This window comes from Schistocerca nitens, chromosome 3, assembly GCF_023898315.1.
Source record: "Schistocerca nitens isolate TAMUIC-IGC-003100 chromosome 3, iqSchNite1.1, whole genome shotgun sequence".
NCBI lineage: Eukaryota > Metazoa > Arthropoda > Insecta > Orthoptera > Acrididae > Schistocerca > Schistocerca nitens.
This window is the reverse complement of record NC_064616.1, coordinates 780,088,969-780,104,654: the sequence shown is the minus strand read 5'-3', so window position 1 is coordinate 780,104,654 and position 15,686 is coordinate 780,088,969. Positions and strand designations below refer to the sequence as shown.

At 38.6% G+C, this 15,686-nt stretch overlaps 1 protein-coding gene across 2 annotated transcripts in view; it reads left to right on the top strand.

Annotated features, from left to right (window-relative positions):
- The window catches only part of LOC126248792 (presequence protease, mitochondrial), a 93,833-nt gene that overhangs the window by 53,425 nt on the left and 24,722 nt on the right, over positions 1-15,686 (top strand). The window lies entirely within an intron of this gene.

Below are 15,686 nucleotides of genomic sequence, written 5' to 3'. Positions count from 1 at the left end.
ATTATTTTGTTTGTCTGTAGGTTCCCACTTCATATTCTGTTAATTACACTTTATTTGTATTGTCTTCCTCTGACCCAAGAACAGGATTGCAATACTTTAAAAAAATATGCTGCCTGACAAAAAAGGAAGTACTCAGAAGGGACAGAGGAAATGAAATGACACTTCACGAGTGGAGAGGGAAGGTAGATGATGATATTCCAGTGATTACGAGATAGTCTTAAATTTACGGAGAACTTGGCAGTATGAGCCCACTTATCAGTTTGATGTTTCACGCCCTCTGGCCTGTATGCATCACCGATTTTTGGTTATGAAGGGTGTCGTAAAGTGGTTGTATCCTCTCCATAGGCAAGCTGGCCCTCAGCTGTTCAGCTGTTGTAACTGGTCTTTGATATCCTGGACACTGGCTCAGGGACAGAGTTGATGTCCGAACTTCTACCACTCGTTCTATGGGGGACATATATGGGGATCTTGCTGATCACGGGGTACCTTAACATTATGCAGGCAGTTTATAGAGACATAGGCTGTGTGTGTCTTTTTTGAATAATGGTACAACAATACTGTCCCATGAGAGGTAACACATGAGGATGGGGGATGTCCGTGATGTACCATTGTGCTGTCATAGTTAGAGGTAACACATGAGGATGGGGGATGTCCGTGATGTACCATTGTGCTGTCATAGTTTCCTTGAACGCTACCAGCCATGAACTGAGATCATGCCTAATGGCTCCCAACACCATGATGCCAAGAGTAACACTGCTGTGCCTCTCTGAAACAATGGGAGATTGGGATCTCTCTGTAGATTGTTGCCATACTCGCCGAGTGTGGCCATTTGGAGTATCACCGAACTGCAATTTATCTCTGAACCCAACGTGACTCCAGTCAGTAGCAGTCCATTTTTCCCAGTTACGGCACCACCACTAATGCAGCTCGCTCTTTGTGTTAGGATGCGGTAATTCCTAGTCCAGCAGCTGTTATTCTCTGACAAATGGTACAGGAGAACACAGAATGTAGCAGGGGGTGCATTACTTGTTCTTGGATGGCAGGTACAAATATGAAGGAGTCACGACACACTTGGTGCACAATATGAAGACCCACAATGAGGCCACTTTCAAACTCATCAGGTGGTGATAACTCTGTCTCGTGCAAGCACACAGCGTCTCCATGTCCTGCACAGTGATCACTCAACATCTGATGCTGTTCACACTCCTTACATATCCTACAGGTCTAGTACAAGCACTAATGCACTCTGGTGGCCAGTCTACCAGCCACAGAGAATTGCATCTCTACTTGTTTACATACCTACCAATGGTGTGCACATGTACCAAGTTACACAGAAATCTTACCAAGTCTTCTGGGTGCTTCACTTTTTTACACAGAGATTTCACACAGGCATCACAAATGAGCACTGGAATTTGTAGTTTTCCTCCTACTTACGAGGATTTATTCTTCATCCAATAAGTTGTACATTGGGTATATTGAATGATTTTTTGAACATTCACATAAATGAATTGCACAATCTTTTATGAAATTCAGTCATGGAACAATAATTTCAAACAACACAGTTTATGAATGTGTAGCAGAAAAAAAGCAAAAGAATACACATCCCACAGTACAAATTATGTCTGAATAACTTTTACAGGTGGGACACAATTATTTTCTTTTTTTAAAATTTATGGTACTAAGAAAGACATTGCATTCTGAGTATTTAAACACAGATTTTGAACAATCAGTTCTTATTTCAGCAGCTCATCTGCTTTGTTTTCCAGTGAGTGAACAGAGTGGCAGATATTTACTCTATTTTCCTTACATCCAAATTGGGATTTGGAGCTATCTTCAGTCTTTTCATGGCAGCTGGTTTTAGATCATCAGGTTCAGTCATAGAACTCGTATGATTCACCAATGTAAAAGCTCAAAACAAAGAGATGCGTGATGGATTTTCTGTTCACTCCCATGAGTTGACAGTGACCAAATCAATTAAACAGAAAAATATCCTTATAGACCACTTCCTTGCTCTTGTTGATATTCAATAATGGGAACTCATTCTGTCACAGAGATCTACACCTCCCAGTGATTTGCTTCATACACAAATACATTTGGGTTGCTGTGTTTGAACATATTACTATACTTTTTGTTCTGTCTTTGAATTATCCTAATAGTATGAGCACAGGTAAAAGTGAATGCTTTAGTAACAAAATGATTGCCCGTCTATTTCACAACTGAATTTTTCCCAACTCCTTTGAAAAATCTATGAAAGGCTCTACTACCTCTCTTCTTTTCTTTGTCTGCAGTAAGTTTGAATTTGATCCTTGATGAAATACAGTGGGCTGAAAAATGTTCCTACTGCATGTATTTGTCTTTGAAGCAGGTATTCTAACAATGGGAGGAAAGTGAAATACAAATCAGAGTACATTATGTACTTGCCAGAAACTACCTTCTCTAGCAGCTCTTTGGTAACAGACTCTGCAGTACACAAAATAGGTTCTGGTTGCCCAGTAGGCCACGTACAAGTTCCCAGGTAAATGAAAAAGTCAAGCTCCGGTACTATGCAGTTGCCAGCTGAAAATTCATCAACCCCACTGAATTTGGTTCATATCTTCAGTTGCTGCCTAAGAGATGTTCTACAATAGAAAGCAATTGTTTGTTCATCTGTGGACGGGTGCTTAGGAGGAGGAAAGGACAGACTTTTTGTTCTTGCCATGTCGATGTTTGGTTGCACTTTCCATAGCTTATTTTTTACTTTGTATTCATATAGAATGTTTAAATTGTCTACAAAGTGCAAATAATTCCCAAGTTTGATAATTTGATTCTTAAGCAGCATTGTTAGTGTAATTAAACACTAGCTTGTTACTTTTTGAAGTAACGTCTTTGCAATACTGTAGAAGCAAAACAGTTACCTGAAGATCTGTGCAAAGGGCATCTACAGTGTTTAAAATGCAATTGATAGAAACATTGTATTGACAAATACAAGTGAAAGCCTGAAACATGTCTTGGGATAATAAACCTATACTTAAAGTAACTGGTTGCTGTATTTCAGAAAATAATGTTACAGTTAAGTATGCAAAGGGTTCATTGTGCTGGGGTTCAAAATTCTGGATTCACAAAGCACACGAGGTTAAAAAGAGAGCTGAAATGTGGTTAACAACTGTGAAAGGGAATTAACATCTGCACGAAAATAAAATTAGTGTGCCTACGGCTGTCAAATTAGCATCATTTTGGTTAAAACTTAGGTAAGAAGTTTTGAAGGAGTGCTTTTGCCACTAATAAGTTCAGTAAATGCTGAACATCATTTGATAACTGAGATACTGAACCAATGAAAAGAATGTGGTAACTGTATAGGCACATCATCATGAACAAATAGCTTTCACATGCTTGAATAAATGCTTCACGGAGCTCTTGCTGTGTTAGATGTTTCAATCTTGAGCTTTAGAAGACTTCCTCAGTTGTCATCAACAGGAGGCTAGATTTCAGGTGGCTGTTAGAGGCTTTAATTGCCCGAATTATGTTATGGAGATATCACAAAGTCAAGGAACTTCCATAAGCCACCAGAGATTATGTTTATATCTATGACTGAAGAATAATGATAGCAATACTGATTTCATTAGATGGTGGAAGACTCAGTTGATTTTTCTGTTGTCTTTCAGCATCAAGTACCCGTTTCCAGTAACCACTATGGGTGTATCCACTGTGCTGGTTAAAGTTGTTATTCTGATTTCAGTGACTTCTTTAGTGATAGAATCAGTAGGTAGATGCATGGGATAATATTTTTGTTTTATCAAACAAAATCATATGCTTGTTTGTGAGCCTTTGTTCGCAACAGCAGATTTGTCAAAATAATGATATTAAATATGGCATTGGTGTTATTGTGCAGATTTCTGAAATTGTTCTTATTGTCAAGAATGTTGCTGCGATAAACTGTCTCAATAGTGCTCACTTGCATTGAGAAAAATGGAAAATAAATAAATTAATAGACACAATTAATCTTGTGCTATTTTACTTCTTACAGTTATACAGGGCTAATCAGAAGGAAAGGTGTATGCTTTGACGGGTGATAGTATTAGTGATTCTGAACAAAAAAAGTCACATGAACATATGTTTTGTTCTTAACAGTTTCGGAGGAAACTTATGAAAACAATGGGGAACAGGACAAGTACAGGTGTCAGTGAATGAAACATTGTGATCTTATGTTTTGTTTAATTGTGTAAATTTCCTCACAAAAAATGTTCAAAAAGTCCACTGTTTGTGCCATGCGGCATTGCATTTTGCAGCTCTTGTAGACAGCTGTTGTGTTGCTGATTTGAGCTCACTTGTACTGTCCTTTACTTGAGTACAGACATGTAAAACACAAGATAGAAGTTACTCATTTGTGTCCACTCTGTACTTGCAGACATCGCTCGGAAAGCAACCCCCCAAACTGTAATCTAATGAAGTAATATAGAGTGACCTCGGTGGCCAAGAAATGACTCCACGATGACCGATCTAATGTCCATGATATGTTTCAGTGAGGTACTGTGTCACTAGCCGTACGGAATGTGCAAGAGATCCTTCATGCTGAAAGTCATGTTCCCAAAGGAATTATCCTCGATGTATTCTTGTAACACATTTTGAAGGAAATACGATACTGTACCCCATAAAGATGGTTATCTAAATCAAATGGACTAATGAGTTGGGTCATCGTCACCCCACCGTGAGCAAGTGAAGAGCGCATTGAAATTGTCGGTAAAGACAACACTACTAGCCCAATGGTGTTTTGGTTGTATTTGGATGCAGGTGCTGGTGAAGGGCATGCGACTGACACACGATTTTTGAACAGCTGTATGTTGGATACAGTTAAGAAAAGAGCATATGTTGATTTGAAGTTTTCTGTTCTGAATGGCCAATACTATTAGCCCTCAGAGCATGTACCTTTCCTTCTAACTCACCCTGCATAGATGTAGGAATCACAAATGGGAGAAAAAAAACTGTATTTACATTTGCAAACAAGTATTCATTGTTGTACTGCAGACAGGAAAAAAAATCTGTAGTGTTTTCAGAAATTCTAGTGCTCAGAACAAACCATCCTTCTTCTCATTAGTAATGTCTCCAGCTGTGGTTATAGTAATGCTTCCAAAAGTAAATGAAATTCCAGTGCTTTCACAGATATGAGATGAACACAGTCAAAACACATTGATCTTTAGTAAATGCATGACTGTGGAGCTTCAGAGATGTAAAGTATGTTTAACTGCTTGTTTACTGTGATTGTGTAAAACAGTCACATGTTAAATATGTCCACTTTTCCCCAAAAATGTTGGTTATGAGCTGGAATAAAGTACTTGGTTTTAGAAAGTTTAAGGGGAGTACAAATGCCATATCCTGGTAATGTTAAATTTAACATATTTATATCCCATTTCCTCAGGAGCTACCCAAGATAATAAAACAAAACTTTGCCGGGATATGGAGTCATATCTTATACATTCACTAATCTACGATCAAGTATCTAACTTTATTAGGAAACAAGATATGAATTTTTTTAATGAAGGTTGTAAAAAATTAACTAATTATGTTATGAGCAAACTATGGTATTTCTACCATTGCAGATCTACAGAAACATAATACCACTGTCAATAAGAGATAAAAACTTCAGAGCTTTAGTTGAAGTAGTTTCTGAGATGATGGGAAACATTTGCAAAAAAAGTAGTTTTTCATCGTTTTTGGGCACTCAGATCAATTCAATATTGTTGAAAGACTCGTGTACATTTTGAGTTTTTCCTGTGAGGCTATTCTTTAGAAGATCTGGATGTGCTAGATCTCTATATGTTAGCTTTATTACTGCTCCAAAACCTTCAGGCTTCTGTGGCTGTATTCAGCCCCTGCTGCCTCAGCTTCGTGGTATTTACACCAGTCAATGGAACACAAGTTGTGTAGTGGCTTCTGATAACTTGATGTCATGCAAAAAAACAAAACGTTGTCCATGCTGCTTTTCTCATGTATTCCAGATTTTTTTTTGTATTCTTTCTAATGGCTTGGCCATAGTATTCACTTAACTGATTGCTTGTTTTATCAGTCAAATGCCCTCTAATAGTCTTGCCATCTTCAAGCTTTTTGCTAGAAAAGTTTTGCCTGATTTTATGCAGCCGGGTACCCATTCATTTCTGCACGACAGACACATTCTAAATTTTCCAGGGTTAGGTCATCATAGGGCCTGCTGTCAATTATTGATTTGAATGAACTGGAATTGCGATCGCCAATGAATATAGCATAACAAAACCCATGTTGTTCTTGAGAGCACTGAAAGATCTTCGCAGCTGAAGCACTTTCCTTTCCTCTACTGGATTCCGTATATGTTTTGTGACAGTTGTGTTCATGCAATTGTTTCTTTTCATTATTGGTATGCACTTTTGTGTATGCATCCATGGCAATGTTTTGACAATACTTCAACATCAAGCACCTTCCTGGTATCAATACTTTTGGCAGCTGGCCCCTTTTCTGCCATGATCCATCAAATGCAATGCATATGTCATTCTTATCATTATTTTCTTTGTCTGCTTCCTCTGTTGCAGAATTCAGTGATTCTTCTAAAATTACTTATACTGTTTCCCATGAGGCATGTGTGTATCTTGAAACATTATTAGGGGGCATGACAAATTCATAAGAGCTCACCAAAGTTCCAGTCCTAGGGCCCTCTTCGATGCACCTCAGCCTATAGAAGTATCTTATGTTCGTCTCAAAAAGGTTATTGTTTTTCCTTTTTTTCTTTAGATATCGAAAATACTTTCTTACTCTCACAAGTTGAACAGGAGACTTCCAAACAAAGAACTAAACCATTTCTTTTGAAGACATTTTCAGAAATTATTTCTCCACCGTGCAAATTAAAGCATGCAGTTTCATTAAACATTAATTTAGTACACTTACTCCTAATATTAAACTGGTATCACTGGTACTGGTTTCACTGTACACTTTAATACTGTTCATGAGCTGCTTCTTGGAAGCACTTGGTGGTGGAGAATTCTTTTCAGTGTTGCTTGCCCTAACCTCATTCTGTGGATTTAAACTTCCAACAGGACATATTCCCGAATTTTAGGACGAAAAACGGGTGCGCGGATTATTCGAAACATTGTTGGTACTGCTCCGCTTCTACAATACATCCCATTATACTATTGCATTGTTGCGGCCTCAGTCTGTGACTCATCAGTAGCACGTTAGGAGTGAAGTATTAACGTCTTCAAACTTGTTAATTATGGCTACAAGTTCTCGTTATCACTCGTACACTGCTAAAGAAAAAGTGAAAATTATTGAAGAAGCCGAGAATATTGGAAACCGTGCAGCAGGAAGAAAGTACGACGTGAGTGAGAGTTGTATTCGCGATTGGCCAAAAAATAAAACGCAGCTTCAAGAAACTAATAGTAATCCCCGGGCATTTCGCGGCCAAGAAGCGAAGCATCCGGACCTCGAGAAAAGGCTCTGCGATTTTGTAGATGAGAAGCGACAATACGAATGCGCGGTGACGAGTGAAATGTGCCAACTTAAAGCATTGTCTTTAGCCAAAGAACTAGGCATTGCCAGTTTCAAAGCTAGCCGGGGCTGGCTATCAAGATTTTTCAACCGAAATGGCTTATGATTCCGGAGGAAAACTACTATCGCCCAGCGGCTTCCAGGCGATTAGGAGGAAAAAATAGTGAATTTTCATCGTTATGTGATAAATCTGCGCCGTAAACAGTCCTATATATTATCGCAAATTGGTAACGCGGATCAAACGCCAGTCTATTTTGAGATGCCGCTCGACAACACAGTGAACAGGAAAGGAGAATCCAGCATCATGATACGAACTGGCAGCAGTGAGAAACAAAGATGTACAGTGATGATGTGTGTAACTGGCGATGGACGAAAGCTACCACCTTACGTGATATTTAAAAGGAAAACTATTCCGAAAATATCAGTAAAAGGCATGCCGGTAGTAGTGAGAGCGAATCCGAAAGGATGGATAGACAATGAACTTATAATTGACTGGGTGACACATGTTTGGCAACGTCGTCCTGGTGCGTTACTGAATTTACGCAACATATTGGTCCTGGACAGCTTCCGCGGACAAACAACTAAGGAAGTGCGAGACAAATTACAAAAAGGGAAAACTGACTTGGTCATTATCCCTGGAGGCCAACATCCATCCTACAACCACTAGATGTGTGTATAAATCGGCCATTCAAAGCTGCATTTAAACAGCGATATGCGCAATGGATGGCTGATGAAAACCATAAGTTCACACCCAGTGGAAAAATCGAACGGCCGGATTTGTCCAAGATTTGTGAATGGGTGAAAAGTACATGGGACCCCATTCCGCAACCACTGGTGAAAAAATTCTTCAAAAAAATGTGGAATCACAAATTCACTGGATGGAACAGAGGACGACACTCTATGGGAAGACGGTGAAGACAATGATTCTCCCGCTAGTGATGAATAGAGTGGTAAGAGAGGAAACGTACCGGTATTGACTAAAATATTTTATTGCACGTACCGTATTAACAAATTCTTAAATAAGATCATTCACATTTCTGTTTTTGCTATTGTAGGTACGCGTACAGTCCCGGCTGGCGGTGATAGTGTTCCCCTGCCGCCCGCCCGTCTAATGGGGCAACCGGCCAGCTGCACGCCGCTGAATCGGTTGCGTTTTAACGATGTATCAACCTGTACAGCAGCGTTGCTTCAAACCAGTAGTTATTATACATACTTTTGAACACATTATAACGTTGGAACAATTTTTTTTAATAAAACAAATTAAAGCAAAAAATAATTTTTTTTCCCTCATCCTCAAAATTGGGGTGCGCGGATTAATCGAGGGCGCGGATTATTCGAGTATATACGGTATTACCATGAAGCTGCTGATGTAGCAAAACATGGAAAAGGATGTAATGCATGGGAATGTAGTATTCACAGAACACTCCTTGGCTGACCCCATTCGCACAATGAAACTGCCTCATAGTGCCGTGTGGACTGCATGTTACCTCTGCTGAAAAGTTAGTTGAATCCCTCTCCTTGGTCTCTGTTCTGGGGAAATATTTTATTCCAAATTTCCAGTTTCTGGGTTTTTTCTAAAGGTTTCCAGAAACATGCAACTACACTGCAGCTGTAGCAGTTTGGCAACATTCACTACAAACAAAAATCATAACCACATTTTTGACTGCCATATAATAAATTATGCAAGTCTGAATAGCTTCATGAGCAAGCTGTATGATCACAACAGCAGCAGTGCACAGACTGTTACGCAAATCATACCTGAGTTGTGTGTTTGCTTACTTTTGGTACAGAAGGGTAAACATTTGTGTGATTTCTTTTTGTGATTGTGGGACAGTATTTTGTAGCACTGGTACTGTATTACTATTTGATCCAATTCCACTCATGTTCTGTCATGGAAATCCTCTTCAAAGGATCTTTTATATGTCACAGAAAAAAGTATATAGCTCTGTTTAAAAAGTTAAATCCATGTCATAATTTAATAGCTACAAATGTTAAAAATTTCTTGCATAAATCAGAAAATTTTCCACACTGTCCACTATACCATAGCAAAAATTTCATCTTGATATATTTACTCATTCTGGATACATTTGGAATGACCTGTCTTGGCTGCCTTTCAATCTTTACATTTTGAAGGTAGAACTGTCACTAGGGAGCATTATGCATCACTACTGAACAAACTGAAAAATGCAATTTAGGTTAAACATATAAACAGACCAAGGAGAGAGTTGTCTTGTGTAATAAGATGCTCCTCCACGTCTAGGATAATTGCAAAACTGTATGACATGCTTCCACATTACACACCATCAAATTTAGCTCCCAATGATTCATTTTTGTTACCAATCCTGAAGAAATGCCTGGGTTGAAACATTCAAATAAAGATGAAGCTGAAACTGACATTTTACACAGATGGACAAAATATTATTTTTCTAGTGGTATTAGTAAGTTGGAGCACCACTGAACTAAATGTATTTATAAGGAGTCTCGTAAAATAAATAAATCATTATCTCTGGTGTTTTTAGATTAGATTAGATTTACTTTCATTCCAATTGATCCATAGTGAGGAGGTCCTCCAGGATGTGGAACATGTCAGAAGAACAACAATACATGGCAAATATTTACAACTAAAACAAATAAGCTAATGTACCATTCCACAGGTCCCAAGTGGAATGATCGTCATTTTTTAATGAACACTATATGAAAGAGTCATTTTACAAATACTAATGCACTGAATTTAAAATAAAAAAGTTTTTCATTTATTTATAAGGTAATAAACATGTAATAAAACTACTATAATACTTATTTACAATGAACACATTACTGCACTGAAATGGTGCAGAAGTTAGATTGTACTTACACACACACACACACATTTTCAGTGAACACATTACTGCACTGAAATTGTGCAGAAGTTATATTGTACTTATATACAAATCAGTTGGTTTTACTGAGAAATTCATCAATGGAGTAGAAGGAGTTGGCCACCAGTAAATCCTGTAGGCTTCTCTTAAACTGAATTTCATTGGTTGTTAAGCTTTTTATGGCTGCTGGCAAGTTATTGAAAATGTGTGTTCCTGAATAATGCACACCTTTTTGTACAGGACTAAGTGACTTTAAATCCTTGTGAAGATTATTCTTATTTCTAGTATTTATTCCATTGGTTTATATTACAGCAATGCATGAAAAAAAGGGATTACAAAATTATTTTAGTAAATCCACATTGCTACTGAAATTAACTTGAATTAGAAATTTAAGTAAACTCACAGAAGGTAGATGGAAAAAAATAAGAATTGCAACAATAACAATAAGAAATAAGAACCTATAGAAATGTGCATAGGTTTCCATGTGGCATTTAAGGGAATGCAAATCTCTTCTATCTCTAATGTTCACTAAGTAAATTCAGCAGCTCTTTATTATTGTGTCCACATTACTTCAAAGGCCATCAGTGGAAACCCCCCCCCCCCCCCCCCACTCCCACACACACACGAGTTAGAATTTATGTGCATGGGCTACACCCTGTGTGAAGTTCACAAACCAATATTGCAGTTTGTTCTAATTGTTTCTCTGGGCTAAGAATATTCTAAATTGTTAAACAAAGTAGTAATGAAACATGCTGTTGTGCGGTAAATAGAACGTAAGTTAATACGCGTTCATATTTCAGTATTGGTGATGCGAGTACATCTTTCATTCAGTTTTTGTGTAAGCTCTTGAATATGATATTTTCAAGATTCGTAGAATTTTATCTTCAGTTTTTAAAATTTAATGAACATGACTTTACTAGTTTGTTTGATCACCTTGTGACAGTAAAATTTCACTTTTACAAGAAACAAACTTTTTTCAATGTGTTTTGTTTTAGTTCAGTGACAATCTGCTCTCTGTGAGCCATGAGGTGATCTTACTCATTAGCCAGTTTGCTAAATTATTTGCATTATATACCTTTCACAATGAAATGATACGGGCCATCTACGAGTAAAATGTTTTCTAACCACCTGTCATGTTTAGTGGCAGAAGTCTGATATATAATTAGGACAGAACCCTTGGCCAACTCCCTCGCTTTGAAACACCCAGTATATATTTTTGTGTTGCTGCTTGGTTCCTGAAGCTAAACTATGACTCTGACAACAAATTATGTTTACTGAGATGTGTTTCTACATTGCGATAAATTACCTTATCAGAATCCTTAAAAAAACACTGGCAGCAAGGAAATTTCCCTGTATTTGAAACATTATTTCTTTCTTCCCTCTTATAATGTAGTTTTATTAAAGTATGGTTTTTTTTTCTGCCTCGAAACACGCAGCACCCCGGACATACATTACACAATGACTGAGTATAGGAGTAATGTATGGTGCTATTATTTTTATAAGCTTACTTGATATTTCATAATACCCAAGTGAGTTGTTACTCTTCAGAGATTTAATAATTGATTAATTTACTCTGTGCTTGTTTGCTGTAGTCGTATGCTACATAATTGTCTTGGTGCACGAGCAGCAGCTTGTACCAATAAAATTTTGATCTAACTTGCTAACTACTAACCATGAGATGGTTACTAAATATTTTGCAAAACTCTGATGGGTCACTAACAGTTATGTTCTCCTACAGAAGAGAGAGAACATTTTGTGACTCAACACTGTGCACAGATTTTTGTTTTTGTTTTTTCCACAACTGACCATATAGTTTTTGTTGTAAGTATTCTTCTTCTACAACACATATTCTATTAAGCACAACTACAATTAAGTCATAGAGAGTACTAGCTTCTGACTCTTCAGGAAATACACAAAACAAAACACTTCTGGAGGTGGATATACGTTGTCAATACAGTACTCTGAATATTTGTTGAATAACTTGCACATCAGTGCTGGAGAACTCCTGGGTACGAACCACACTCTCGGTTCACCCATATGCTGCCAGTTCATTCACTGAAAAAACAATGGTAAGTTTAACAATGAATGAAGGCAGTCTCACATCAGGCAGACAGGCAAATCCATATGCTAGCCAAATGTCATTGGTAGGTTCCAACAAAGTCCAAACCACATAGCTTAGGGTCTTCATCAATGGATACACCAGAGAGCTTGCTGTAAACATTGGGTGGTTGACAAGTGAGATCATCACGGTCTCTGGCAATCCTTAAATTTGCTGTGGATGTTTGCCACTTGACCTGACACCAGCAGATGTGTCCTCCCATGCCACGTCTAGCAACCACACCAGACACATGCATAATACGTCCAGTGCGGTTACAAGATCACTCCCCCCTTGAATCAGCCCATAGGGCCAGAACTATCCTGGCCAGAGCAGAGGAGGATGAGGTGTGGCTTTGGGTGCTGTCAGTGGTAGAGGAGCCATTTCTGGGTATGGCACCAGAGAAGCAGGAGACAATGGTGGGCCAGACTCTCAACTTGCTGTTAGTTCCAGAGAAGACTGTGGGTTTGACATCAGACCCAGGACACACTGGGAAGCATATCGTCGAGGTCCTGATTCATAACCATGACTCAAGGTGACTGGAAAACCAGGAAGAATGAGGCTCCCGCCCCTGGGATGTCGTTTTGGAACCAGACCCTTATGTCTCCTGTTGTTGGTCTGTGAAGTGGTTGGTCAGCCCCCACATGTGTGCCAGATCCAAAGGTGGATCTTGCTGCAGAAGAGGCAGACAGAGCTGGATCAGGTACCAGCAAAATATGCTGTCAGGTGTGGGGATGCCTTGAGATATGGTCATCAGGACCAGCTGGCAGCCGTGATTGGATGGTGATGGAATGTCTAGACAGGCTTATGTGTGAACAAGTCTACCCATACAGGTATGGCCACCTTAAAAAATGTGGCTGCTTCTTCTTCTTGTATCAATGGAGGCTGAAGTAGATCCAACACGAAATTACTATGCAATAGTCCTGTTGGGCTTTTATCATGATCGGTGCCACCCAGTAAGACAGTAAAAAGAAAAGCATTGCAGAACTGATAGCCTTGGATTTTGATAGGTCCTCCATCTGTGGTTTAAACATTCAGACAAAATGTTTAGCCATCCAATTAGAGGCAGGGTGAAACAGAGGTGCAGCAATGTTCTTGATTCCATTCCAGGTACAAAAATCAAACACATGGCACCTTGGAAAGGATCCGAAAAGTCTGCATTCACCTGATCCCTTAGCTGGATAGGCATAAGCAATGGCTGGTAGACTTCAGGCAGTGCAGGTTGCTGTGTCTGACAAGCTTGGCACTGTTGATCCACGTGCACAATATCCTCATTGATCCGTGGCCAATACACATGTTGCCAGGCCAGGTTCTTCATTCTGGAAATGCCCCAGTGACACTGATACAGGATTAGCAGTATATGGGAATGCAGAACCTCTGGACTCACTACTCGATACTGACTGTTATCTTGACTCAACAATTTGTGAAAAGAAATAATGAAGTTCCTGTGAGGATGGCATTAGAAGGGCCTGTGACCAGCCAGTTTGTAAGTTCATACAAACTGGCAAACCTGTCTGCAACATGTCTGGAAGTGATGGGAAACTTTTCCATCAACTGTTACAGTTGTGAACCAATGTGAAAGCAGTCAGTCTTGTTGATCACATTTTTCATTGGGACCCATAGTAACTGTGACACCACATCTGAAATTCACGTGTTGGGTCAATATACGATAATGAATGGAATATTGGTAATTAGACAAGAGAAGAGCCAAGTGTTGTAATCTCTGAGACATTCATTTAGGCAACTTTGACTTAGGGCCAAATATGGCTAACAGCAGCTTATGATTTGGGATCTGATGAAATTTGTTGTCACACAGGAAAATGAGAACTTCTGGATACCAAAGATAATTGCCAGCGCCTCCTCCTCTATGTGGGAATAATTTTCTTGTTCCCCGGGTAGTACCATAGAGGCAAACACGATATGTGAAAGAAAGGCCCCATTGCCATATGATGATGTATCCATGGCCAACACTAAAGGTACATGAGGCTGATACCAGGTCGGACAAGTAGTAGTTTGGAGACATTTATTCAGCTTAAGAAATACTTGGTAACAGCCCACGAACTACTTGAAAGGGGCCCCTTTTCTCTGCAATTGATTCAACAGTTGGGCTAGTGTTGTAATTTGGGATATAAATTGGCCATAATACATGACCTTGCTCATAAGAACCTGAAGCTCCTTTATGTTCTTTGGGTAACCTATAATGTCAGTTTAAGGTCTTCCCAGCTAAGGAAATATTGTATATAATCAACACAAGCCTGAAAGAAGGAGCATTTTGTCAAGCTACACTTTAGCCCAGCTATCAAAAGCACTGAAAATATTTGCCAGACATTCAATATATGCTCCTGAGTTCTTCCTGTGACCACTATGTTATCCAGATAACTGATGCATTGTGGAATGTTGGCAATAGTTTGTTCCAGAAATTTCTGAAAGATTTCTGGTGCATTAGCAAAATTATATCAAGTGATTTACAGAGTCTCACACCATTCTTCAGTAATTTGCAGCATTGTCAGTAGTTAAATTCTGTAACTGACATGTCATTGTTTTTAATTTTATGATACAGCTTCAGTTTCATCCTATGTGGTATTCTAATACCACCTGTTATTGAAACTGACTGAGTAGTAATGAATTTCTGTTTTTAGTTTTTTTACAGAAAAAGAACTGCCAAAGGCAGATTTGAAGCTTTGTGAAAATTTAGTAAGTTTGTCATTCATTTTATTTCAAGGAGGGTTTTATATTGAGGAATACACTGTTTGAAGTGGATATTTTTGTTTTATTTCTTGCAGTTAGGGAGTAATAGTGAACATAATATTTGAGGCCTGGCCTTTTTGGTTATTTAAGGGTACATAGTTATCAAAGGTTTTGAGGGGAGGGCCTTTCCAGTTCTTGGTGATAGATTGTCACATAATTATGTGGTTCATGTACAGTTGCAGTGGGGTTGGTTTCACCTCTACCGTTACGTTCTTACATCACATATACACCTTTGGCATACGTCTTTAAGCATTAATGAACATCTTTACCTGGATCATGTCTGATATTTGGGACCCTTTGTTAAATTTACACAGTAGTACATTGTGTTGTTTTAATAGTTATGTTTTATATGCTAATACATTACTGGACTAGAGCAGGGAAAAAATAATGGAGGTACCACATATGTACTGTGTTGGTACTTCACAGAAAATTACCTTAAGGTTGCTTCAGCTAATACATTAGAGTACCATAATTTTTAGGTTTGTTGTCTTATAGTT